Below are 27956 nucleotides of genomic sequence, written 5' to 3' on the forward strand. Positions count from 1 at the left end.
TGCACTGGATAAGAATGCATATTCTGTTGACTTAGAATGGAATGCTCTAAACTAAATATATCTGTGAAGTCCATCTAGTCCAGTGTGTCATTCAAAGTCCTTGTTTCCTTATTGATCTGCTTAATCTATCCATTGAGTGAATGGGTGCTAAAGTTCCCTACTATTATTGTATGGTTATCAATATGCTTCTGTAATTTTGTTATTAATCATTTGTATAATTGGCTGTTCCCATTTTAGGTGCATAAATATTTACAATTGTTAGATCTTCTTGCTTGGTAGACCTTCTAATTATGATATAGTGTTCTCATCTCTTATTGCAGATTTTGGTTTAAAATCTAATATGTCTGACATAAGGATTGCAACCCCAGTTTTCTTTTGATGTCCATTTGCATGATAAATTGTTCTCCACACCCCCACTTCCAATTGGAAGTATCTTTTGATCTAAAATGAGTCTTTTATAGATAGGATTGCTTTTTTTATCCAATCTCATACCCTGGATCTTTTCAAGGGCACATTTAGCCCATTCCCATTCAGAGAAACTATTAAAAGCTATGAATTTAGTGCCATTGTATTACCTGTAAAATCACTGCTTCTGTAGGTTGTCTTGCTTCTTTTCTGGCGAATGTTATTTTGGGGTTCTCTCTTTGCTTAAAGGGTCTCTTTTAGTATTTCTTGTAGGGCTGGTTTAGTGATCAGAAATTCTTTTAGTTTGTCTGTCTTCTTCTCTCTTCTTGGAGAATTATTGGCTGCATATTTTTCTCATTTAGCACCCTGGATATATCATGCCAGTCTTTCCTGGCCTGCCAGGTCTCTGTGGATAGGTCTTCTTCTTGTCTAATATTTCTAATCTTGTAAGTTATGGACCTTTTGTCCAGAGCTACTTTCATCATTTTCTATTTGTCTCTGAGATCTGCAAGTTTCACTATTATATGTCAGAGTGTTGACCCATTTTACTGATTGGGGGGGGGGGGCTTTTTTGTGCTTCTTGGATTTGAATACTTTTTTCCTGCCCCAGATTAGGGAAGTTCTCAGCTATAATTTGTTCCAATGAACCCTCTGCCCTTCTCTTTCCTCTTCTTCTGGGATCCCAATTATTCTAATATTGTTTTGCTTTATTTTATCACATATCTCTCAAATTTTCCCCTCATGATCCAATAGTTGTTTATCTTTTTCTCAGCTTCTTTATTATCCATCATTTTGTCTTCTATATCATTTATTCTCTCTTCTGCCTCATTTATCTTAGCAGTTAGAGCCTCCATTTTTTATTGCATCTCATTAATAACTTTCTTATTTCAACTTGATTATATTTTAGTTCTTTTATTTCTCCAGAAAGGGATTCTCTAGTATCTTCTCTGCTTTTGCAAGCCCAACTAGTAAATTTATAATTGTTATTCTGAACTCTATTCCCAACATCTTACTTTTATCCATGCTGATTAGGTCTCTGGCAGTCAGTACACCTCCTGTTCTCTTTTTTAAGGTGGGTTTTTCCAAATTGTCATTCTTGCAGAATGTAGTCACGTTTCTACTACTAGAGTTGCAGCTATTCTTTTTTTAGATCTCAGGTTGAGTTCACAGGTGTTCAGAATGATCTGATAGCCATCTAGCTGAATTTCTACAATCAGACAAAACTGAGGTCTACTACTCTACTTTAAAAGTTTGAATTTTAGGGCACCTGGGTGGCTCAGTGGGTTAAATCCTCTGCCTTTAGCTGAGGTCATGATCTCAGGGTCCTGGGATTGAGCCCCACATCAGGCTCTCTGCTCAGCAGGGAGGCTGCTTTCCCCCCCATCCCCCGCCTGCCTCTCTGCCTACTTGTGATCTCTGTCTGTCAAATAAATAAGTAAAATCTTTAAAAAAAAGTTTAAATTTTATTCTGTAATTGTTAAAAAAATTGAATGATAAACCTACAGTATTCTTTACTGTCTTCTTATGGCTTAGATAACCTTACCAGTTAATGTTACATATAAAGAAACATTGGGACTTCTATATATTAACTTTTAAAATTATTTAATGGATATAATTAAATCATATCAAATTTGAGAAAAAAGAAGAATTCCTGTTGGGAAATTATTATTTTCAGTCATTGAAGCAATGATTTATTCACTATATTTGAGAAACTGCTAATGTTGTAACAGAACATTAAAAATGTAAAGATATAAGACACCCTAATATAAAACAGTATTATTCAAAGTAGAGTAAATAATTTTTTGTGTGACAATAACCTAAGGTTTATTAAAATGCTTATTCTTAAACTGTACTTCAAACTGTACTTCAAACCTATTAATTTATAATCTGGGTTAGGCCCCAACAATACGGATTTTTAACAAAACATCTGGAAGACTTTATATACAATAAAATTTGAGAAGCACTGTACTAAATATTAGGTATTTTTTACACAACATTTTTTCCTACATTGCTGCTATAGACATACCTAGGGATCTCTGTAACAGCTGTACTGTTATAGTGAAAGCAATAAATGGCAAATTGGTACCTTTTTAGACTTTTTTTCTTTTTAAATTTCTTTTAAGACTTTATTTATTCATTTGACAGAGATCACAAGTAGGCAGAGAGGCAGGCAGAGGGTGGGAGGGAAGCGGGCTCCCTGCTGAGCAGAGAGCCCAATGTAGAGACTCGATCCCAGGACCCAGAGATCATGACCTGGGCCAAAGGCAGAGGCTTAACCCACTGAGCCACCCAGGGGCCCCTTTTTTTCTTTTCTTTTATAGTAGACTCCATACCCAGTGTGACGCCCAACATGAGGTTTGTACTCACAACCCTGAGATTAAGACCTGAACTGAGATCAAGAGTGGGTCATTCAACCGACTGAGACACCTAGGGGCCCCTATACATTTTTAACATTCATTTTCTAAGAGATATATGTTATTATTCTTACTTCCACCCTGTTTTCATCCTCTTCATCACTTTTACTAGTATATTGTATATGCTGCTAGTGTTTTTATAGAGATATGTTTATTTCCCCTTCTTTCTTTCACAAAAGATAGAAATCATATACAATTCTGTGCCTTGCTTTTGTCACTTTAATATGTCCTGAAGATTCTTCCATATTCGTGCACATTTCCACTCATTAAATATTCTTACTTCTAGTTCTTGGCCTAAAAGATTTTCTCTGTGTTATTAAATTAAATCACCTTACTGATACTTGGTAATACTTTGTATTATATTACAGTATTAAAAAAGAGATCATTAAGGAGTAGATGATCCAATTAAGAAAGCTGAAGTTCAAAAGAGACTAGTAGTCAATTTTGTTTATTATAAAATCAAAGTCTTTATTTTGTGAAGGAGGGAGTGCTAGAAGACACACAAATGAAAGAAAGACTTAGATAAGAAATTGAAAACATGTCTGAATATTTTCTATTTTTAATGCTAAAGACTGGCAAATGGAAACAATTTAAAATTTCTGTTATATAAAAATAAAATGAACTGCTTTTATTTCAGTCTATTTCAAACAATAATGTATGAATTAATTTTATTTTTATACTTATTATTATTAAAATCAAGAGTCTTTAAATTGCACCTACTAATATTGTAAGTTGAAGATTTGAAATTGCCATTTTTGGAGATGCCTGGGTGGCTCCGTTAAGTGTGTGACTTTTGATTTCAGCTTAGGTCATGATCTCAGGGTTTCGAGATCGAGCCCCACATTGGGCTTCATGCTGGCTGTGGAGCCTGCTTAAGATTCCCTTTCTCCCTCTTCCTCTGTTCCTCCCTGCTCTCCCTCTCTTAAAAAAAAAAAAAAAAAAAAAAAGCCATTTTGTAGGTAAAAAAAATGATTTAATATTAGCAATTTTGAATGGTTCGACCTGATAATAACATAAGCCATTCAGACCTGAGACAAGTTTCAGTGGCAATCAGGTAGAGTCCTCACAGACGCATTAGTCACAACATAACCTTGGCTACCAGTATTAAATGAAAATGGGAAAACAAAACACGGAACAAGGGCAAGCTATCCTTTTTCTCACTTCAGTTCTTATCAACTCTAATCTGGTTTCACTACTTCAGGCTTAGGTAAAGGCAGATTATAGAAAGGTAAATAATAGAAGATGGACTGTTCACAGGCATTTGTACTCCTACAGAAGTATACATGCATTTGAAGCTTCAGAAGACCCAGGGTTCTCTGTCACATGCCTATTTCTTATTTTTTAAGCACTCAGTGGAGTTTCTTACTGCTTAGAGTGCAGAAATCCTCCCAGGTACTCTGCACATCACTTTTTTAAATTTTTTATGCCATTTGGTAGGAGTTCATCAAACATTTGATACATGCATATTTTGTCTTTTGACTTAATTTTGTTTTGTTTTGTTTTCCAATTCTGACCATTGCCTGGTACAAAGTTCTGCATAGAGTCAAAAATTTGGAGCTGCTGCTTGAATAAAGATATCAATTTCTGGTAAGATTAAAATAAAAATTCTTGTACACCTTGAGGGACATGAGAACAGGGAAGACTTCAAGGTTTTAAATGGGCAACTTATATATTTGGGAACATTTAAATCATTATATAGCTGTATTTCCCTGAAAGTTTCAAAACAAAACAAGAATCAGCAGGTTGTGGTTCACAAATCTATTTACTTTTCGTCCAAATAAATGCAATTATGTTAATATTAATATCTCATATTTTCTAAATTTGTCTATTCTCTTTTCTGACCAATAGTTCTTCTGTAAAATGTTCCTATAATCCCATAGATATGAGAATATATAGCAAAATGCTCATGTCTGTTTGTCTTAAACTACCATTTCTACCAATATGTTTCAGTTTTGAACATGTTATAAGGTGCTTTAAAAAAATTTTCCCTCAACTCTTAAATGAAGTTCAGCATGAAGAAAACATGTTTCTTCTCTTCCCTTAGATATCAATTTTTACTTCCTCTAGAGCTATGCTATCCAATATGTAGATATTGAAATTAAAACTAAATACATTCTAATTCAGTTCCTCAGTTACTGGCCACGACTCAAGCACCATGCTAGATAGAGCAGCCTGTATATGCCTTTAACAGAGTAGTATACTGTATTTGACGAACTGCCAGAAATATTTCAGACATTTTCATTTAAGTAACATTTTCTTCATGGCTTCACTTCAGATTATTTTAACACACCATCTTCTCTTTCTCCATAACAAAAGTACAAGATAGTAAACATAGCTCTTCTGTTCATTTGGCTTTTTTGGTTCTTGGTTAATTTTTTTTTTTTTTTTTTGGCACTTTTTGTTAGTTTGGTGTTGCAATTTCAGGCTTGGCACATACTTAAAAGAAGGGAGAGTAACTTTAAAATTGCATTAAGATTGGGGAATATTTTGAAAATGGTTGTAAACCATCCTTAACAAGTTGATATTACTGCAGGGTAAAAAGGCAATTAAAATAGGTACAAACCCTCCACCACCCCCATCTTAAAATCTGGATGTAGCCCTTATTTTTTCATACTATGGTAGATCATTAAGGACACTTTCATGCTGGATCTTGTGGCAAATGTTATTTCCTAAATGACTGTGCTATTTAGAAATTATGCAAGCATACACACTGAAGACATTCGTCTTTAAGAAATTCCTCTCAATTTACAAAATAAGAGTTGACTGCATAATTTGGGAAATGAGTACTCCAAAATTTCTCCATCTTAAAAGGAATTCCCCTTGTTTTAACAGATCCACTTAAAAACAGAAATGACTTGTCATAGTCATCAGGTGGGGTTTAATGAGTACTTTTACTTATCCCTGCTTAATGTAAGTACTTAGAGAGGCAAAAAGAAAAAAAGAGAGAAAAAAATCTCTTATTTGCCTAATATAAAAATGTTTCATTCTATTCTTCAGTTCCAGTAACTAGATCTGTAGATCTCTCCCATAATTGACTCTACATTAGCTTTCCAGTTTCTCTGGAACATCAATCTTGCCCTCCTGTCTGTCTCTCTCTCTCTTTCTGTCTCTCCCTCTTTCTCTCCTTTCTTTTTCAGGTGAGTCCACAGCTACTTTATAATCCAAGGTGCTCAACAAGCTTGTTTTTTCTACTGTTAAACTGTGGCTATATTTCCTAAAACCTTGCTCTATCTTATCTGGTTGTACTGTAGACCCTTCAGTTGGGATCTAGGCTTTGTTCTCTAACCACCTGACCACTTTCAATATATAGCCCCATTTCTGTTGACCTTCTGAGCTGTGCAGGATGATGACTTCATTTCATCTTTCCTCCAACTTACTGTGAAAACCTGCCACACCCACTACCTCACTTAGTGTTTGCTCCAGACAGCCAAGGCCAAATGGAAAAGTTTGGTTCCTGCTTATTTGGGAAAGGAGGTCAATATTTTCCCCAAAGTCTCCAAACATTGGAGAGAGTATTACTTCTTCCCCATGCTCCAGTCTCTATGAGTGAAGAGTCACTCTTTACTAATAGATATCCCTCATATCCATTACCTGGATGATTTTCTAACCCTTTCTCCTACTTTCTACTATTTGGATCTCAACTGAATTTCCTTTGCAGAGATCTGAATCCTCATTACAAAGAGTTTGGTCTATCCTATTAGTCTCCCAGTGAAAGTCGGTTATAACAACATACTGAAACATCTAATTTCTTACTGCCCATTTGGGGATCACCAAGAAATCACTTGTGGGAAACAGGGTGGGTTAACTAGGATAGACAGATGTTCTACAATTCCTGACTCTTGCATCCTTCCTCTTAAATATTTATTTGGCTTCAGACATGAAACAGTTACAGTGAAATGAATTAACATTGTTATTTTTATTGACTTTTAAAATCCTTATATTTTAAAATTTTATCTGAATGCACACATGCCAGGTTCTGGATTAAAGGTATATATATATATCTCACAGAAAATAATGAGATTGTGTCTCATGATTAGTCTTTATATCTAGGGCAACAGGATGAAAGCCAAATCAATTGTTCTATGAAAATAGCTAAACACCCCATAGATGAGAAATAATGGAAAAATAATTTTTCTCTGCTTATAAATATGAAGGAAACAGTCAACCCCTTCTCTTGTAAAAAGGTCTCCTTCCTTTTCCAGCCATTTAATGTGTAAATAAAATCTCAAGGAGTCAGATAACTTCATGCATTCTGGCCTTTTAGGACAATTGTCTACAGGTTCTAAGATTCATTCCATGATGAACTATAATCAATACCTGGGGAGATTATGCTCTAGTCTTCCTGGCACACTGGAGGCTTAATCTGAATATCTAGACTGGCTGCAACCATTTGGCCCACTTAGAGAGAAAAGAGAATTTTACTACTCTTTTGTGTCAGAGCAATTAAAGAAAGAAACAGATCAGATTTTCAAGGTATATGAAGAGTAAAATATTTCTGGAGGAAGTGAAAGCAAACATTCCCTATCTTTATATCATATACACTTCATGTCATAGGAGACTAGAGCTTTTTGAAGGAGCACTGATAAATCTAGTGATATTTTATTTTTCTGGAATTCAGAACATATAAATAACAAATCAATAAGAAAAATGTTATTCAGGAGAAAAAAATGGCTAAGGGATATTACCAGGCAAATCATAGAAGCATAAAAGCCAATGCCCAATATACCTAAGAAAAAATCGCTTAATTTCAATGAATTTTAATGAAAATTAAAACCAGAATGGGATCCCATTTCACATATATCATATTTGCAAGTAATAATTCTAATAATGTTGGTAAGGAAATGAAGAAAGAGTGATAACTCAAGACCAATGACTATCATCATTGCTTATTTCCTAAGCAGTCATACTCCTAGGAAACTCTACTGTGTGTGCATGTAGTAGTCAGAATAATACCCCTCTCAAATGTCCATGTTGTAATCCTTGGGCCATATGAATATGTTAGGTTACATGGAAAAGCAGAATTGCAGTTGTAGATGGAATTAAGATTGTTAAAATGTTAACCTTAAAATAGAGAAATAATTCTGGATTATCCGCTTGGGTCCAATGTAATCACACATCTTTAAACATGGAAGAGAATATTTACGGACCTGAAAGAGAAAAATAACCAGAAATGTAATAAAAGTAGGGGGCTTTAATGCCTACTTTTAACAATGAGTAGATTATCCAGACAGAAAATCAATATGGAAATTTTGGAATTTAGATCATATGGACTTAACATTTAGAGACTGTTCCATCCAACAGCAGCAGAAAACACATTCTCCTCAAGAAGAAAGCACACATGATATATTCTCCAGGGTAGATTATATGTTAGGCCACAAACAAGACTTTGTATTTGTAGAAAGGCTGAAGTCCTGTCAAGCGTCTTTTCTGACTGCAATGGTAGGATACTAGAAATCAATTACAAGAAGAGAACTGAGAAATCCACAAAATGTGGAGATTAAACAACATGCTACCGAACAATCAAGGAGTCAAAGAAGAAATCAAAAGATAAATAAAAATATACCTTGGGACAAAGAAAATGAAAATACGACATGCCCAAAATTAAGGGATGAAGCAAAAGCAATCCTAAGAGGGAAGTTCATAATAAAAATGCCTACATCAGGGTGCCTGGCTGGCTCAGTGGGTTAATGCCTCTGCCTTCAGCTCAGGTTATTATCCCAGGGTCCTGGGATGGAGGGTCTCTGCTCAGCAGGGACCCTGCCTCCTCCTCCTCTCTCTCTCTCTCTCCCTGCCTCTCTACCTACTTGTGATCCGTCAAAAAAAAAAAAAAAATCTTAAAAAAAATGCCTACATTAAGAAAAAAAATATCTCAAATAAACAACTTTACACTGAAAAAGACTTAAAAAAAAGAGACTAGGAAAAAAAAAGAAAGAAAGAAAAGCCTAGAGTTAGTAAAGAGGAGTAAATAACAAAGATCAGAAGGAAGATAAATGAAATAAAGACTTAGAAGTTAATAGAAAAATCAATGGTGTGGTGCCTGGGTGGCTCAGTAGGTTAAGTATCTGACTCTTGATTTCGGTTCAGGCCATGATCTCAGGGTTGTGAGATCGAGCCCCACATTGGGCTCTGTACTGAGCATGGAGCCTACTTAAGATTCTCTCTTTCCTTCTTCCTCTGCCCCTTCCCACTTGTCCATGCTCTCTTAAAAAAAAAAAAAAAAAATCAATGGAACTAAGAGCTGTTTTTTTTTTTGAAAAGCTAAATAAAATAGATTAACATTTAGCTAGACTCAAGGGAAAAAGAGTACATTTAAATAAAATCAGAAATGAAAAAGAAAATGAAACAACTGATACCACAAAAATGCAAAGGCTCACAAGAGACTATTTGTACTTCAATAAAGTTGTATTCTCCTCAGCTCCATTTTAAGGGGTTAATTGTACACGTACATACATAATTGAACAATTATATACCAAAAATTGGACAATCCAGAAGAAATGGATAAATTCCTAGAAATATATAACCTACAAAGATCAAATCATAGAAATAGAAAACCTAAATAAATCAGTTACTGGTAAGGAAATTGAATCAGTAATCAAAAATCTCCCAACAAATAAAAATCCAGGACCAGTTGGCTTCATTAGTGAATCCTACCAAACATTTAAAGAATTAGTACAAATTCTTCTCAAAGTCTTCTAAAAAATAGAAGAGGAAGGAAAACTTCCAAACTCATTTTATGAAGCCAGCATTACCTTGATACCAAAACCAGACAAGAGCCCTAAAAGAAAATAAAATTACAGGCCAATTTTCCTGATGAACATAGATGTAAAAATCCTCAACAAAATATTAGCTATCCAAATTCAACAGTAGATTAAGAAGATCAAATACTATGATCAAGTGGGATTTACTGAAGAGATGTAAAGATGGTTCAACATACATAAATATAATAGAGCTCAGAAGGAGACCTATAAGAATATTCATAGAATCACTGATTGCAATATTAGAGAGAGCAAAGATTGAAAATATTTAGCCATGCAATAATACAAAGCAGCAAAAATGAATTCACAAGAGTAATTCATATCAACATAGTTGCTCAACAATTGTTGGGCAAATACGAGCAAGTATAGTATAATGCCATTAAATATTCAATATGTTCTAAAAGTATATAGAAATGGATATTAAAACTACCAAATTTAGAATAACAATTACCTGTATATGAGAAGAAAGGATAGTAGGAGGATCTGATCAGGGAAATGTACACAGGATACTGCAACTATACCGGTTAAGTTGATTTCTTAAACAAATGTGGGAAATAAAATTACATCACTTTTTTCAAAGATTTTATTTATTCATTTGACAGACAGAGATGACAAGTAGGCAGAGAGGAAGGCAGAGAGAGAGGAAGGGAAGCAGTCTCCCTGCTGAGCAGAGAGCCCAATGCAGGCTCGATCTCAGGACCCTGAGATCATGACCTGAGCTGAAGGCAGCGGCTCAACCCACTGAGCCACCCAGGCATGCCTAAAATTACATCATTTTTGTCCATAAATGTTTAGGCTTAAATTTTCCCCCCAATAACACTCATAAGTGCTCTTCCTAAAATATGAGATCATAGGAAGCCCTTACTCAAAACACTCAATTAAAATTCAAACTGCTGCCCAGTGGCTATAGGGCCCTATAAAACTATAAAATTTTTTCTCTAAAATGTTCTCTTACTAACAAGCTTTTTGCTCACTTTCCTCTGGTTACATTGACCTTTTATTATTATAAAATTTTCCAATCTTACTTGGATCCCAAGGCCTTTAACTTGTGTTGCCACTATATACAGTACTTCTTTCACTGGAATATTATAGTATTACTTTGCCTAAATTATTATCTGAGTATTTGAGGACAGCGGTGAACATGGAAAGAAAGGAAAGCACCACTCCTTAGAAGGACCCGCATTTCCAGGTAACTTAGATTTCCCATATGTTGAAGTCTCCATCTTCCTTACAATTGATAATACCTAGGAGCTTCTGTGAGTGGTTTATTGAAAGAAAGCAGGCCCTTGGGTGGTATCCTTGGGTAAGAAAAACAGTGGTTGAAGTTTTTTTAGGCCTAACTTTTTCTAGGCAGAGGCTCTCTTGGGCAGTGAGAATTCAGGGGAATAGGACAGCTAAGGCTGATTTCTAAAAAGAATGAGCACTAAGGGTCAGGAAGAGGTCAGCAGACAAGGTTGAAGAGATTACAAAAGGAAAATATTCTCCAGAGAAGAACCCCTTAGAAGGAAACTGAGACAAGTAAGACTTTATTGTAACGCACATAGCATTTTTGGAAAGATGACAGAGGAACCATTTTCTACAACAGACTGGGTGGCAGCAAGGAGCAAAGGCAGCTATAGCAGATATGGTCTGACCAACTCAAATATTCCTTATTGCTTGAGAATAGAAACCTACTGAGAATCCATTTTGGGTTCTATAGGTCCCTGAATTATTCAGATGATCAAGGGGAAAATGCTACCTCCCAGCATTTGGTGCCCACTTTTCTTCCAGAAAGGAATGTGGTATTCAAGCTGGTTTTAATAAAAGTATGAAAGTCCTTGCACCACATGTGAGGAGCTAAAACAAATAATCAATTGACCGAAACACCTGTAGTCCAATAAGCCCAAATATACCATTTTTGTTAGCATATACTGTAGTCAGATTTTTCTTTGCCTCTGTTATCATTTACATGTCCTACAACTAAATTTGCCCTAAGTAAAGAAAGAATGATCTTTAATCACAGCTATGAATTTCTGTTGTCATGAGCATGGAGGTCACACAATGTCTTGGTTTCCTTTCATGAGAACATGAATATCCACTATGTTCATACTGCTAATTGTCAGCAAGTGAATAGCTTCTGCTGATGAACCACAATATCTTTTTATAGGAGAAATATTATCTTATCAAAAGTCAAAGACTCATGAGTGAACCAATAAAGTACTAAATGCATTGCTATACAATTTGGTAAACTTGATAATCCTTACTAAAAGATAAAAATTTGGTGATGTAGTCTTCTGTTAATAAGCATTACTAAATTAGATTAAAACACATGTATAAGACTTTTGAAACTATTTGTGTGTGAATTGAAATATGCACACACCAACAGCAGGAACAATGAACAAAAGTCAGTTTCCTCTAGAGGAAAAAATGGAAAATTGCTTACCAAGATGATATTAGTATGAACAGATGACAGTTAAAGATCTAGCTCACTGATTATAAGCACTACTTTAGAAGTCTCATTTCTGTACATTCCCTGTAGCATTATCAGTATTCAAGCTTTTTCATAAACTACACATGTGTGTCTATGGGAAGGCAAAAGTAATTTGATATCCTGCTGTTTCACATTCAGGTTTGATATAAATGGGGATATGGAAATTTTATGGCACTAAAGACAATTTGCTGATTCTATCCTACCTGGGTCAGTATGTGTCTTGATATCAACACTTTCAGCTTACTTTAAGATACATAATAAATTCATTAGACAATAAGATGTAAAGGTACAATTCTTGTATTATAAGCAACAGTAGAAAGGGAAGGGAGTCCACAGTTCACTGTTTTTAAAGGATCATATGGCTCCATTTTTGTTTCTCCACACATACCATCTACATTTTTCCACAACCTCCATCCATCGCCACCTATATCACCTATAGGTTTGAACACCTATATAGTCACCCAGCACCAAAGATATAAAAAGAACCCTCAATGTCTTTGGATTTCACTTAGTAACATTTATTTAAAGATAACAATGTTATATTTATCAGATGCATAATAATGTTACCATAGCAGCAACAAATAAATAAGTAGAAGTTACTTTGTAACATACAATCAACATCATGATGTAGAGACTATGGTGAGTGGGACATGATTTATATATACAGTGCAGGAAAAAATGGCAGCATTCTGACTTGCAGCTCCTCTTCTGCATCCCCCAAAAATTATTCTTCTGAGCTGTAATTTGTAATTCAGGTTGTCATCAATCAAATTGGACACACATGAATTTTGCATTACCATTTCTGAGCAATAGGTGAATATTTAGCCTCCAGCCTGCTCAAATGAATTGGCTAATTCTTTGTCCCTTCGTATTAATATCCCCATCTCCTCGTTCTGTGTTTGTATCTGCTAAAGAAAGGAAGAAAAGAGGGCACAAAAAGAGGGCACTAAAATCCTATCTCCCAGCCCCAGAATAGGATATGCTCATCCATGTTCTCACTTCTTTCTTCTTTGTCATGATTTAACTTTGTCATTCATTTTCTAGAATACTGGGTGGTTCTCCTCCCTTAATTCTATAGTAAACATCTACTTAATTTTGCCACCACCCCTTCTAGAGCAGACTGGTACATTTATTATAGGACATGGCTACCAACAGAGAGAGAAGTATCAAGTTTTAGCTGAGTGTCTAGAGAGTCCACCAGTACATACCGAGTACCTGCTCGATAAATTGCCTCATTCAATAATGAGCAGTGTGTAAGACAGGGTTATTTTATAGCTAGATTAGGAAAGCTCTATGCTTATGTCTGTGGATGCCTGAAATATAGAGCTGATCTTTGGCCATGGTAAGGATGAGATGAATTAGTCATTTGTAATTTGATGTTGAAAGTTCAAACTTCCCTAGAGGCACCTGGTGCAAGCTTGTCTAGCCATTTAGAAATGTTTCCATTGATGTTTTATGCCTGTTTTGTCTGATTACACAGTAGATTTACTTATGTGAGTGGTAGGTTATAAAGGGCCCTGCTGTAAACTTTGGGTTCCCTTGAAATCAAAATACTCTGTGCATATCTTGTTGGTTCATAATCTGAAAATAAAGCATACTCGGTGTGGCTGAGAAAGAATCCTGGGACCTGGAACTGTTTAATGATTGCCTGTAGTCTTCCTCATATTATACTGTATCTTTTATATTTAACAAAGCTTATGCGAGTACACCTTAACGAGTTTTGTGCATCTTTCAACTATCTGACTCCGTGTAACCCATGCAAGCGCATACTCCATAAAGTTCTTTTAAGGAAAGGAAAACAAAACAAAACAGTAGCCACAGAATTACTTTTCTAACCATCATTTTTTGAAATAGTCACTTGAATATCAACACTGGCATCAAAAGATTTTATTCACTAAAAAAAGAGTGATATTATTTGAAGAATATATTTGTCTCTCACTTTGCTTTTTCACTATTTGCAATATGACAATGGCATCATTTCAAATTAAACACTCACACATACATATGAAGCACAGACAAAATAGCACATCTATATATGGCATATGTGGCATATTAGTTTCTGGGGTAAGAATGCTAGTTCCAACATTTTTAAGTTATAAAATCTTAGTCACTTCATGTTGGCTCTCTGCCTGAGTTTCCTTATCTGTAAAATGAGAATAGGAGTGGTAGATTAAATCAGTCCATGAATGACTCATCAGTGGTCAGTTAGTGTCAGCTGCTGTTATCATTGTTATTATAATTATGTGTTTTTTAAAGATTTATGTATTTATTTGCGAGAAAGAGAGAGCATGTATTTGTTGGGGGAGGGCACGGGAAGAGGTAGAGGGAGAAAGAGTCTCAAGCAGGCTCCCTGCTGAGCACAGAGCCCAATGCGGGGCTCAATCCCACCACCCTAAGATCATGACCAGAGAAGAAATCAAGAGTCAAATGGTAAATAAATAGACTGAGCCAGCAAGGTGCCCCATTTATATTATGTTTAAAGTAAGGTATCAAATGGACAAAATCACATTGAAAATAAATTAGAACTAGTCTCCATAAATTAGAGATCTTGTAAATCAGGAGTAAGTTTTAGAACCACAAAGCTCTCACTCTTTTAATATTTGTCTTCAACATTTTTAAGTTCACGATTAGGATAATAGTAGCATAAAAGCAAGCAGGTGAATATATTCTTTCGACGGTGAATCTCCTCGTTCCTTGATCACAGAGAATTCCATTTAAAAAAGAATGCTGTGAATGCTAAAGTGCTGTACAAAGATTAGTGTTACTATTAATTTGAGTCTAGTTACTGGTTTCAGTGTAAGATGACACTCTTGTTAAGAACTAGTTCTCTTCTTCCGCAGATCATTTGAGTAGAGCAAAGGCATGTGAATGGTACTCAACTCAGTGATAATCACTGACACTGGACTGGCTCACCATCTGATGTTTCGATTTCTTGATAAATCAATCTCCAAGGTTCAGTTCATTCACAGTATGAAGCTACTTACCTTTTCAAAGTGCATCAGTTTTGTCCTCCAGTTTTCATATTGGCTTCCTGTCAGGGTTTGCATTGATTTTAAAGTTTTATTGTTGACGTTTAAAGCACTTAATGGCCTGATACCTTCTTATATTAATGATTTGCTTATCCCCACAGGACAAGAATAAATTTTGAGATCTTCTGCTACTGCATGTCAGTCTTAAATGTCACCTTGAGATTCAGAGTGCATAGGCCTTTTGTCTTTTGTTCATGTTCTTTTTGAGATAAGACATTAGAAAGAAAATATCGTATCTTTTCTAAAGGTCAGTGGGCATGATGGAAAAGTATAATATCAAGACCTTTGACTTATTAAATTAATGCATGTTTTCAAATTCTCAAGATCTGTAACAGACCAAATCCCCTACAAATATTATACTAAAAAATTTTAATCTATAAAATGTGGAAATCATTAAAATAATATTCTTACATATGTTTTTTATTTTTTATTTTTTTTATTTTTTATTTTTTCTTACATATGTTTTTTAAAGTTGGAAGATAAATGCTATATTTCTGAGTGAAAGAATATTTTACTTGTTCTCATCTGGGACATAAAAATAGTCATTTTAGTTTCAACGTCAATCTCTCAAATGTAATTTTTTTCATATTCTAAGATATTTATGATAAACTTCATGAATGGAAAACTGCTTTAAAATATTTTACAATCAATCATAAATCGTGTTTTTGGATCTAATGTTTAATTATGAAGACTGGGTTATGCTATGTGTTTGTGACAGATAGCCTTGATTAATAATATGATTAATGCAAGGAGCAATCTATATTTTGGGGAAGGAAGTAACTCTTTTACATGAGTATAACTGTTGGAACATAATGTAGAACATTAACTGTTTATGACTGCACCCAGCCGTAAAAGGAGTGTTAATTCATGATATAGGCAAACCAGTTTTTATGTACTAGTATACTCTATAAAAGAAATCTTCTTTATCTATCACCTACCTACCTACTTATCTAACTATTAATTTGCTTTGTATCTCCTTCAATCTAATAACCTTGTCTGTCATTTGCCATACTATCATCTGATGCTTGATCGTTTGTAATATATCAAATCCTTGATATATTAGTACAAGGAAGTACAAGGAAGTATTTTGAAAACACTGAATGCTAAATAAATGTGACACAGCACCATAATTTTACTATTATTATTTTCTATGAAGGAATGCTTTCCCTATGAAAGTGACCTGACTTCCTAAGTTCTCCTTCCTACTATGCCATTTCCCCTCACATCCTTTTTCCCTGCAACTAAGTAATGGAATTCTCTCACATGGATATGGCAAAGGAAAAATGTTAAATGTCAATAATATGGTGAAAATAAAACAAAATATCTTTCCTAGGGCATTTTAGGTGAGGTCCTTTGCTGATAGTTCAAATAGAAACATGAAAGGGTAAAGATGAGCTATTTATTTGTAGTTAAAAGAAATTTTAAACAATATAGACATTAAGTCTCAAATGTGAATTTTTTTGCTATTTGGAGTTAAGTTTCTATTTCTTCACAGTATGAATGACTTGATTTGTATAATATGTTAAAAAATGGACAACCCATTGTTTTAACCCAGTTCATGGTACAATTTTCTTGCTAATGTTTACAAGTAAGTTCTATAGTACATGAGGAAAATATGGCTAATATAGCTGATATTTTGGAATTCATTATCACTGAGAAATTTATAACAAATCTACTTTGTGACATTATAAAGTACAAATATATCATGTTGATGCTGATTTAATGATTATATTGACAGTTTTATGGCTAAATCCCTAGGCAGAGGAAATATGAAAATTACATTTTTAGCAGGTTCTTCCTTACTTTAAAATGTAACCCATCAGCTCAGCAATACAATTAACTTTTTTAAAGTATTGTTAACTGTAAGGCTTCAATAATCAAGATACTACAAATATCAAGCAATTTATTTTGGACTTCGGGTTTCTGAAATTATTTAGGTTAGCTGCTTCAATATTCTTCTTTGGTCTGTTCTCCTTGGAGGGCATCTTCTTTTTATATATCTTAAAACACCTTTTATTGTGTTTATAATTTGATTCATTCATATATCTAGTTTGCAATTCTACTAATTAAATTATTGTTATTAGGTCAAATCATACAAAACTATAGATATTTGATAGTTTTTGACCTACAGATGTGTTAGCTTGAGATTAAAAAACAATAGCAACCAGGCAGCAGAAGGGAAAATAAAAAGAAAGATTTTAATCCTTGATGGGTAGCCAATCTTTAAAAAATCACTTGTCTTCCTGTGTTAAAATGATGCATTATGTAATAAATAATATAATGCAAAATAAAGAAAACTTCCACTTATCCAGAAATGTACTAAAAACTTTATAATATCAGATTAACTTATACTACATAATTGTTTATAACTTATAGTAAAACATTTATTCTCCATAAATGTGCTAAGATTTTGCTCAAAGACTTTTCATAACAGCATACTCAATGTTGTTCAACTCAATACTTTTTAGAACACAGATATGGAATTTAAATCTCAGACATGAGGTTTCATCTAGTAAATTTGTATAGTACACTGTGAGATCCTGCAGTAGAAATGGGTATCACATTTTCTATCTTAATTTCTGATCTATAAATAGAATTTATCTGTTTGCTATAAATATGATAGAATGCATCATTTTAGCCCATACCATTTGTGACCAAAACTCTTCAGTAGTAATTGCTTTCCTATGAAATTCAAGTTTCTTGGTAATTATCTAGGTATGTGACTTCTCCTGGGAAATTTTTCAGTCTTTCCTAATTGCACCTAATCAATTTTTAGGTCTCCCACCACTATTGACATATTAAGAGCAATTGGCTTTTTCTGAGGTATCATTGTGATCAGATCGGGACCTTACAAACATTAAGAACCTACTTGGTTCTTAAATTGGAACGCTGAACAGAAGGAAATACTAAATTTATTATAAAAATAAATGCATAACTTGTTTTACAAAAGATATGGGTTCAACTGCACACCCATTTATTGTTATTTCTAAAGCCAAGTATCTAACTTTGGAACAATGTATCTGCCCAGAAACTGGCAAGATGAGGTGATGTTCTTGTCATTTAACAGTAGGAGGGGCTACTTCTGTTAATTTCACATATTGATCTTATCTTTTTTTTTAATTTCTAATTTTGTCTTCATTGATGCCTGTGCTAATTGAAATAATTGTTTTCTCTTGTTCTAATAATCAAACTAAGTATTTATCTCTTAACACTATAAAGTCCAGTTATTACTCTCATAGGCTTTGTTTTTGATTCACACATTCTCCTGGAATATCAAACAAGGGAAGCTCACCTGTGATCTTCAGCCAGTTTCTGCTCCCATATTCTGTCCCCCACCATCAGCCTCACTTTCATCCCCAGGTATCTCTACCACTCGTTTCAATGGTAGAAGAAAGTTTCTTGTAAATGTTCTAGCTCATTTGGTCAACACTGATGAAAAAGCTCTGAATTGACAAAGGCTTTTTTTCCAAAAAGGTAGATTGTTATATTGAAAACCAAATAAAAATAAGATTAGTTTGGAGGGAACGTGAATAACTGCATCCTGTAGGATACTCAAACACAAATCCTTTCTGTGACTATCTCATCTCTTCCCTCCTTTGTTTTGTTTTATTTTGTTTGGGCTAATATATCAAAAAATGCCATAGATTGGGTAGCTTAAATAAAAACATTTCCTTCTTGGAAAAGGCAGAAGAAAAATTACTAAACTTCCTTACTACCTAGAGTGTGCTGACAAGTCCTTGAAATCGGCAGAGTGACATTCCTCCAGGAACTCAACTACCTCAATGTTAATACTTTGCTAAGGGCAAAAGGCAATCCTAGCTCAAACCACCCCTTCTCTAGGATCCTATAAATCTGCTTTAACACATGAAAATTCCTTTGGAAACTCCCTTTATCTTCAAACCCCCCCAAGATACATATTATCATCCCGCAAGCATATGGCCACCCCTGATACATATCTGAAGGGTCTCATGACTAAGGTTTTATTAGATGGAAATAAATAACCTTTTCCCAACAATAGTTAGCCCCCTCAAGACCCTGGAAACCTTGCTTCCAAAATTCATTAGAGACTTAGGCTATCCCTAACTCCCTCCTAACCTGAAAGTAAATTATGGGCTACTCTCCATGACACCATTGCTGCTCTTTCTGCCCACAGGCCCTGTCCCCATGGTTTAATAAAATCACCTTTTTGCACCAAAGATGTCTCAAGAATTCTTTCTTGGCAATTGGCTTCAAACCCTAATGTCTTTCCTACATCACTTCTCACAACTCTGGAGATGGAAAGTCCAAGACCAAAGAGCCGGCAGATTCAGTGTTGGGTGAGAGACCACTTCCTGAATCATAGACAGCAATCTTCTCACTGAGTTACTTCACATAAAGGAAAGGAGATAAAAGCTCTGTGGGATTCTTTTATAAGAGTGCTAATCCTATTCATGAGGAGTCCACACTCATGACCTAATCATCTCCCAAAAGTTCTACTTTACAATACCACATTGGGGGGGGGGGTGGGTTAAGATTTCAGCATATGAATTTTGAGGGAGATAGGATTCAGTTCATTATGATGAAATTTTAGAATATAGGTGAGGTTCGGTGAGGTGAGGTCTGGAGCCAATGACCAAGAAAGAATTCTTGAGACATCTTTGGTACAAAATGGTGGTTTATTAAAACATGGGGACAGGACCTGTGGGAAGGAAGAGCTACTGCCCAGGGTTGTGAGGGGTGGCAGGTTATGTACCATGGGGGTGGAGGAAGTAAGGAAAAGGGAGGTTTCAATAGAACTTTCATATGCTAAAGAGGACATACAAGACACCAGAGGCCTTGCCATTGCCAAGGTGGTTTTGTCCTTTTTAGCAAGCTATTAAGATAGTTGGAAGATTCCTAAAGAATGTCACATATGTCCCACCCAGGAGTGGGGGTGGTGGTGGGAGGTTGCAAGGTGTCAGCCTTTTGCTTTATCCCCAGCCAGGCTTCTGTTCCCTCATCAATTACTTCAATTGAATTCAATTTAAACTCACTGAATTTTACTGGGCTCCAAGTGATGAGGGAGCAAGAGGCTGGCTGAGGACAAAGCAGGAGCTGGCACCTTGCACCCCCTCTTCACGCTTTCCCCTCCATAAGTGTAGCATCCCTCAGGCAGCCCTGACTGCCATGAACAATAAGCAAATAGTTAACTTGCAGAGCTCACAATCCTGCTAGACAGGAGTCTCCCTTGGCTTACAAATGTCCTAAATCTCACTAACAAAGACGATTGATAGCAGGATTGTGACACCCCACCAAAAAGTCTCCCAACTATCTTAAATGTTAATGGCTGGTCTAAAGACAACATTGGATGTTGAGCAAGGGTAAGGCCTCCGGCAGGCCTGGAACATCCTGGCACCTTGTAGGCCCTCTTTATCATATGAAACTCCACTGACACCTCCCTTCCCCTCACCTTCCCCCAACAGCAGGGTACATAACCTGCCATCCCTCACAACCCAGGGCAGCAGCTCTTCCTGCCCACGGGTCCTGTCCCCATGCTTTAATAAACCACCATTTTGCACCAAAGATGTCTCAAGAATTCTTTCTTGGTCATCGGCTCTGGACCTCAGCCCACCAAACCTCCCCTAGGTTCTAGAACTTCATCACAAGCACTAGTCCCTGAACTGGATATATGATGTTTGGAAGAATCTGGTCCTAGGTCTTATTAAGCATGTAGTGCTATAACACTGAGGGGTAAAAACTGCCCCAGGAAAATAAAGCAACCAAGTCATTTTGGAGAACTGGGAAGTAAGCAAAGAGGTACATTTCAGCAGAACTTGAAAAATAAGTATTTTGCCACTCCGGGAGCAGGGGAGTTATATCTAGGAAAGGGGACACCACATGTGCAAAGGCACAGAAGCACATGTCAAAAGGCATGGTGTTGAAGAGGCAAATGATGACTGAATCATCATTCGTGATGATGAATGAATGAAGGTGGAGCCGTTTTGGGTCAAATGTGCTTTGTTTAATCTCTATCTAGAGTTGTGGGATTTCTGATTGACCATGAGTCTTACTATTATGCCAATGGAATCTGTGGCCTATCTTGATATATGAATTCTACCAACATAAGGCTATTGTGGTGTATAGATTACTATAGAAACTAATGGTATGGATGAGGGAACAGAAGGCTGGCTGAGGACAAAGCAGAAGCTGACAGCCTGCAACCTTCCCCCACCTCCACTCCTGGGTGGGACATATGTGACATTCTTTAGGAATCTCCCACCTATCTTAATGTTAATACCTTGCTAGAGGGAAAAACCTTAACACTGACAAGCCCTCAATGCCTCCCATATTGTGTAGGTCCTCTTTAGGATAAGAAAGTTCTTTTGAAACCTCCCTTTTTCCTTAACTCCCCCAACTGCTTTGCATATAACCTGCCATCCCTCACAACACCAGGGCAGCAAATCTTTATGCCCATGGGTTCTATCCCCGTGCTTTAATAAATCACCACTTTGCACGAAAGATGTCTCAAGAATCCTTTCTCGGTCCTTGGCTCCAGACTCCATCCCACTGAACCTCACCTATATTCTAAAACTTCATCAGTATTACTACTTGTTAACTCTATTAATAGGGGATAATGCTTAGATATCACTTAAATGCTCAAAATTAAGGAAACCAAATTTAATCATGGTACATGCATAAAACAATACTATGAAATAATTGTTAAATAATGATTGTGATATTGAGGAAAATGACATATTGCATTGCTTGATTATGTAGTTTCCAAGGGCAGCTTGCCCCAAGACAGGCTACTTTGGTATGAACATTACTTTGGGTTAAAAGTAACCAAAATCCAGATGGAGGAGGAAAAGCTCTCTTCAGGTTTCTCAACTGCCTAAATTTACACTGGAAAGGAGAGCCTGTACTAGGACTTGAACTATCAACAAATACTTCCATTTACCTGAGGGACATATCTGCATAATAGGGCAACCTTTGTTTTCCAAACACCTCCTTCCATCTTCCTAATAAGGGCCTTCCTTGCCTGTGTATCCTCAGACCCTGCCCCTCTCCTTAGTTTGTAAAAGATTCAAGTTGCCTCATTGTCTTTGGAATTTCATCTGTGTGAATTCCCTGCAAGTACACCTGTTGAATTTTATTTTTTCCTGTCAATTTGCCTTATGTTAATTTGATTATAAATCCAGGTAGAAGGATCATAGGGAAGAAGATCTTCCTGGCAATCACTCATAAATGGTGAATCATGGTTTAAAATTTAGAACTTTAAACTCTTAGTCCAATTCTCCCCTATCACTAAAAACTATAAATGTGGATTTTCCCTATTATGAGAAAATACACTTTAGTACAATATTTTCACTCATTTATTCCACAAAATGAATAAATTCTTATTTCATTAGATCACTATTATGTACTCACATTTTTCTAATCAAAAGTGATGTCTTTTCATATAGGATACAGATCTCAAGATATAGTGGCAAAAGTTTTGCCTAATATTGGTAGAATGGCATTTTAAACCTGTCTTAATTGTTAGTGTCATCAAGATATGTTTATTTCTAAAAATAAAAAACCTACTAAATAAATTAATTTCTGACTTTAAAAAAAGATATCTTTATTTTTTCTAATTATCTTCCCATTAGAGAATTTACCATTTGGCACCGTGAGTGCTAAACATGGAAAAACTTTTCTGGAAGAGTTACCAAGCTTATTAAAATAAAAGGTTCAAAAGTTCAAGCTTATTAAAATAAAAGGTCCATAACCTAAGGAAAGAAAACTAGTTTAATTACTTATAAGAAATAAAAAATTTATATCCATCCCTCAAACAATAGTAATTTGCATGAAGAGAAAACCAAGCACTATTAGTCTGCATGTAATGCATGTGAATCTGAGGTACACTAGAGTGAGATGTACTAGTTTAGGTAATTTTGTGGGGGTGAATGAAAATTAAAAAAGAAAATATTTTTATCAATCAGTTACCTTCTTCTGCAATAAGACTTGGTTAGAAACTTGAAAGATGTGTTCATTCTTTTAGTTCACTGAGGAATCATTAAATGAATTACTTTGAGCATTTAATGGCACTAGAGGTTTAAATCATGAAACCTATGTTCCTATAAGCCTAAATTATTCCCAGAGAGTATTTTTATAGGTATCACGATAAAATCCTGCTTAGTTTTGTTTTGTCTAAAAAAGTTAATGAAAGAGCAACTTTAGAAAATAAGTAAGCCTGTGTTCCATTGCCTATATTTTTTTTAACCACAGCATTTAGGTTTTTGCACTGTGTGTAAATTTCAAATAACTCCATGGTAATTTTGGGCAAGTCAGACACAGCTGACCCTTGAAAAGGCAAGTTTAAGTGTATGGGCCACATGTATGTGAATTGTTCTTGATAAATACAATGCGGTCTATAAATGTATTTTCTCCTCATCATGATTTTTCTCAAAAATTTTTTCTCATTTATTTTACTGTAAGAATACAGTATATAATGACTTAAAATATGTGTTAGTCAATTGTTCATGTTACTGGTAAGCTATTAGTAGGTAAGTTTTGGAGGCTCAAAAGTTATGCACAGATTCGGGACAATGCAGGGAGTCAGCACCCTTAACTTCTATTTTGCTCAGGGGTTAACTGTATGTGACTATTTTATTGAAACAGTTACATTGAGGTTATAACTGACATGCAATAAACTACACTGCTTAGAGTATATAGCTCAATGTTTTGATGTATGTATTCAAACATTAAACTAATGCCACAATCAAGAAAATGAAGACACGAATTACATCCAAAGTTTTTCTCAGGCCTCTTCATAATTTCTCTATCCTGCCCCTCTCGCTTTCCACCAAACAACCATTGACTTGCTTTCTGTTACCATAGTTGTTTGCATTTTCTAGTAATTAATATAACGTAATCACACCATATGCACTTTTAAAAATCTGGTTTCTTTCCCTCAGCATAATTATTTTGAGATTTATCTATCTTTCTGCTTTTTATTGCTGAAAAATACTTTACTGCGGGGATATGCTTCAATTTATTTATCTATTCACCTGTTGGTAACATTGGGGTTGGTTCCAGAATGGGGCTGTTACCAAGTAAATAGCTGTGGATATTTACATATAAATATATATCTTTATATGGAAATACACTTCCATATCTCTTGTGTAAATATGTAGGACTGTAATGACTGTGTCATATGGTAGATATAACTTTGAATCTTTTATGAAAGGTTTTATATTTATTTACTCTTTTTATGGCACATGTGATCTTACTTGGTAAATGTTCTCAATGTGCTTCCAACAAAGGTGTTTTCCACTTTTTCATAGATGTAGCATTCAAGAAATGTGAAGTAGGTTAAAATAATAGAATTGCTTTTCAAATCTCCTATAACCTTACTGATTTTTGTGACTAATTTATCAATTATTGAGAGAAGAGTACTGAAAGTTTATATCATAGTTATAGATTCATCTATTTCTCTTTTCAATTCCATAAGTTTTTGTCCCATGTATTTTATTAGATACATAAATATTTAGAATAGCTATATCCTTTGGATGAATTGGCTTATATATCATTTTGAAATATACTTTGTCTAATATTAATAAAGAAACCAGATTTCTTTTGATTGATGTTTTACATGGTATAAATTTTCTCATTCTTTTGCATTTTTTAAAAGTTGAAGTATTGCTGACATATGATGTTATATTATTTTCAGGTGTATGACATACTAATTTGACAATTCTATACATTGAATTACGCTCTCCACCATAAGCAAACAATATTACAATGTTTTTATAGAATTGCACTTTTAAAAGACTTTATTTATTTATTTGGGGGGAGGAAGGGCAGAGGGAGGACAGTCTTAAGCAGATACCACACTAAGTACAGAGCCTCATGTGGAGCTCAGTTTCACAGCTGAAAGATCAAGACCTAAGCTGAAACCAAGAGTCAGATGCTTAAACAACTATGCCCCCCTGGTACCCCTATAATATTATTGACTATATTATGCATGCTGTACTTTTCATTCTTGTGATTTATTTACTTAGAGTTAGAAGTTTGTACCTCTTGATAATCTTCATCTATTTTACCTCTGCTTTCAATCCTTTCCCCCTGGGAATCACCAATTTGTTCTCTGCATTTGTGGTTCTTTTTCTGTTTAATTTGTTTTTTATATTCCACATGTAAGTGAAATTATATGGTATCTGTCTTTCCTTGTTTGATTTATTTCACTTAGCATATCCTCCAGGTCCATCCATGATATCACAAATGTCAAGATCTCAATCTTTTTCATGGCCAAGTAATATTCCAATGTGTGCTTGCATATGTATATATATGTGTATATACATACCAGATCTTTCTTATCCATTCATCTATAGATGGATACTTATGTTGTTTTCACATCTTGATTATTGTAATAATGCTGCAGTAAACATAGGGGTATATACATCTTTTCAAATCAGTGGTTTTGTATTCTTTGGGGAAAATACCCTGTAGTGGAATTACTGGATCATATGGTAGTCCTGTTTTTAATTTTTTGAGGAACTTCCATACTGTTTCCACTGTGGTTATACCAATTTCCTTCCCATCATCAGTGCATGAAGGATCTCTTTTCTGCACATCTTCACCAACACTTATTTCTTGTGTTTTTGCTATGAACCATTTCAACAGTACATAGTGAAATCTCTTGTTTATACCAATTTCTTTCCCATCAACAGCACATAAAGGATCTCTTTACTGCACATCTTCACCAACACTTATTTCTTGTGTTTTTGATACAAGCCAATTCAACAGTACAAGGTGAAATACTCTTCTCTCAACTATAATCTTGGTTTGCATTTCCTTGAGGATAAGTGATGCTGAGCATCTTTTCAAGTGTCTATTGGTCACCTATATGTGTTCTTTAATAAAACATCTATTGTGGTCCTCTATCATTTTTAATCAGATTGTGGGGTTCTTTTTGTTGTTGTTGTTTGTTTTGTTTTGTATTTTTTTTTTGTTTTGGTGTTGAGTTGTGTTAAGTTCTCAATAGTGTTTTTCACAGACTAGAAGAAATAATCCTAAAGTTTCTATGGAACCACAGAAGACCCAAAGTAGCAAAAGCAATCTCAAGAAAGAAGAACAAAGTTAGAATATCACCATCCCAGATTTCAAGATATACTAAGCTATATTATTCAAAATAGTATGGTGCTAGCATATAAATAGACACAGAGATCAATGGAACAGGATGAAGAGCTCAGAAATAAATGTATACCTAAATGGTCAATTAATCTATGACAAGGGAGGGAAAATTGCATAATGGAGAAAAGATGATCTGTTCAATAAATGGTGTTGGGAAAACTGGACAGCTACATGCAAAAGAATGAAACTGGATGAATTCCTTATACCATACACAAAAGTAAACTCAAAATGGATTAAAGGCCAAAATATGAGGCCTGAAACCATAAAACTCCTTAAAGGAAACATAAGCAGTAATCTCTTGGACATTGGCCTTTGCAGCATGTTTCTAAAATACTTTTTAATGAAGGGAAACAAAAGAAAAAAAAACATAAAAACTACACACACATGCACACAAAACTATAGGACTATACCAAAATAAAAACAAAATAAAACAAAACACATCTGCACAGTGATGAAATCCATCAACAATATGTAAAAGCAACCTCTCCCAACCTACTGGGAGAAGATATTTGGAAATGGTCTATCTAAGGAGTTAATACCCATTTTTCTACTTTTAAACTAGTTGTATCTTTATATTTAAAGTAGATTTCTTATAAGCAGTACATACTGGTGTCTTCATTTTTTATCCATTCTGACAATCTCTATTAATGAATGTGTTTAGGCCATTTATATTTAATGTGATTAATAAGGCTGATTTTAAGTTTAATATATTGTTACTTTTCGTATTTACCTCATCTTATTTCCTTTCTTCTTTTTCCCTTTCTTTTTCTCCTCCTCTTCCTTCTTCCTCTTTGCTTTATTTTGAATTGAGTATTGTTTATAAGTTCGTTTTATCTCCTTTGTTGGATTATTAGCTTTCTCAGTGGTTGTTTCAGTGTTATTGTATATAGCTTTACCTTTTCACAGCCTACATTCAAGTTGTATTCATCACCTTTAGTATAATAGCTTTCAAAATTATACTTCCTTTTTTTCTTCTTTTGATCTTTGTGTTAAAAGTGTTATACATTTCACTTCTGACATATGCTTGATTAATTTTGTTTTCTTTTAGTATATATAAATATTAAGAAAACCATCTTTTATATTTAGTTACCCATTTAGTTACCATTTCTGGTGTAGGTGGAGTTTTTTTTTTTTTTTTTAAACATAGGTTTTTATTACATCCAAAGCAACCATCAACAGGTATGGTTCTCTTTCTTTCTTTTCTTTCTTTCTTTTTTTTTTTAGATTTTATTTATTATTTGACAGACAGAGATCACAAGTAGGAAGAGAAGCAGTCAGAAAGAGAGGGAGGAAGCAGGCTCCCCGCTGAGCAGAGAGCCTGATTCAAAGCTCGATCCCAGGACCCTGAGATCATGACCCAAGCCGAAGGCAGAGGCTTTAACCCACTGAGCCACCTGGGTGTCCCCCGGTGGAAATTTTTGACTGTTTTCATTTTATTTGTGTCTGAAGGATTTTTAAAAAACATATTTTGTACTACAGGTCTGCTGGAGATGAAGTTTGACTTCTACTCTCTATTTAAGTGTTCATTTATGGATTCCAATTATAATGCTGATTTATTTTTCTCTTCTATTAATTTGATCATCTGAGACATTTCTGGGTCTATTTTTAAGGATTTTGTTTCTCCTTATTTTAGCCACATTTTCTTGCCTTTTGCATGCCTGATTTTTTACTGGAGGCCAGACATTGTGAATTTTACCTTATTATGTAATTTTACCTTTTGTAAAGGTATTTCATATTAATGACTCTTAAG

This window comes from Mustela lutreola, chromosome 8 (assembly GCF_030435805.1).
Source record: "Mustela lutreola isolate mMusLut2 chromosome 8, mMusLut2.pri, whole genome shotgun sequence".
Classification (NCBI taxonomy): Eukaryota; Metazoa; Chordata; class Mammalia; order Carnivora; family Mustelidae; genus Mustela; species Mustela lutreola.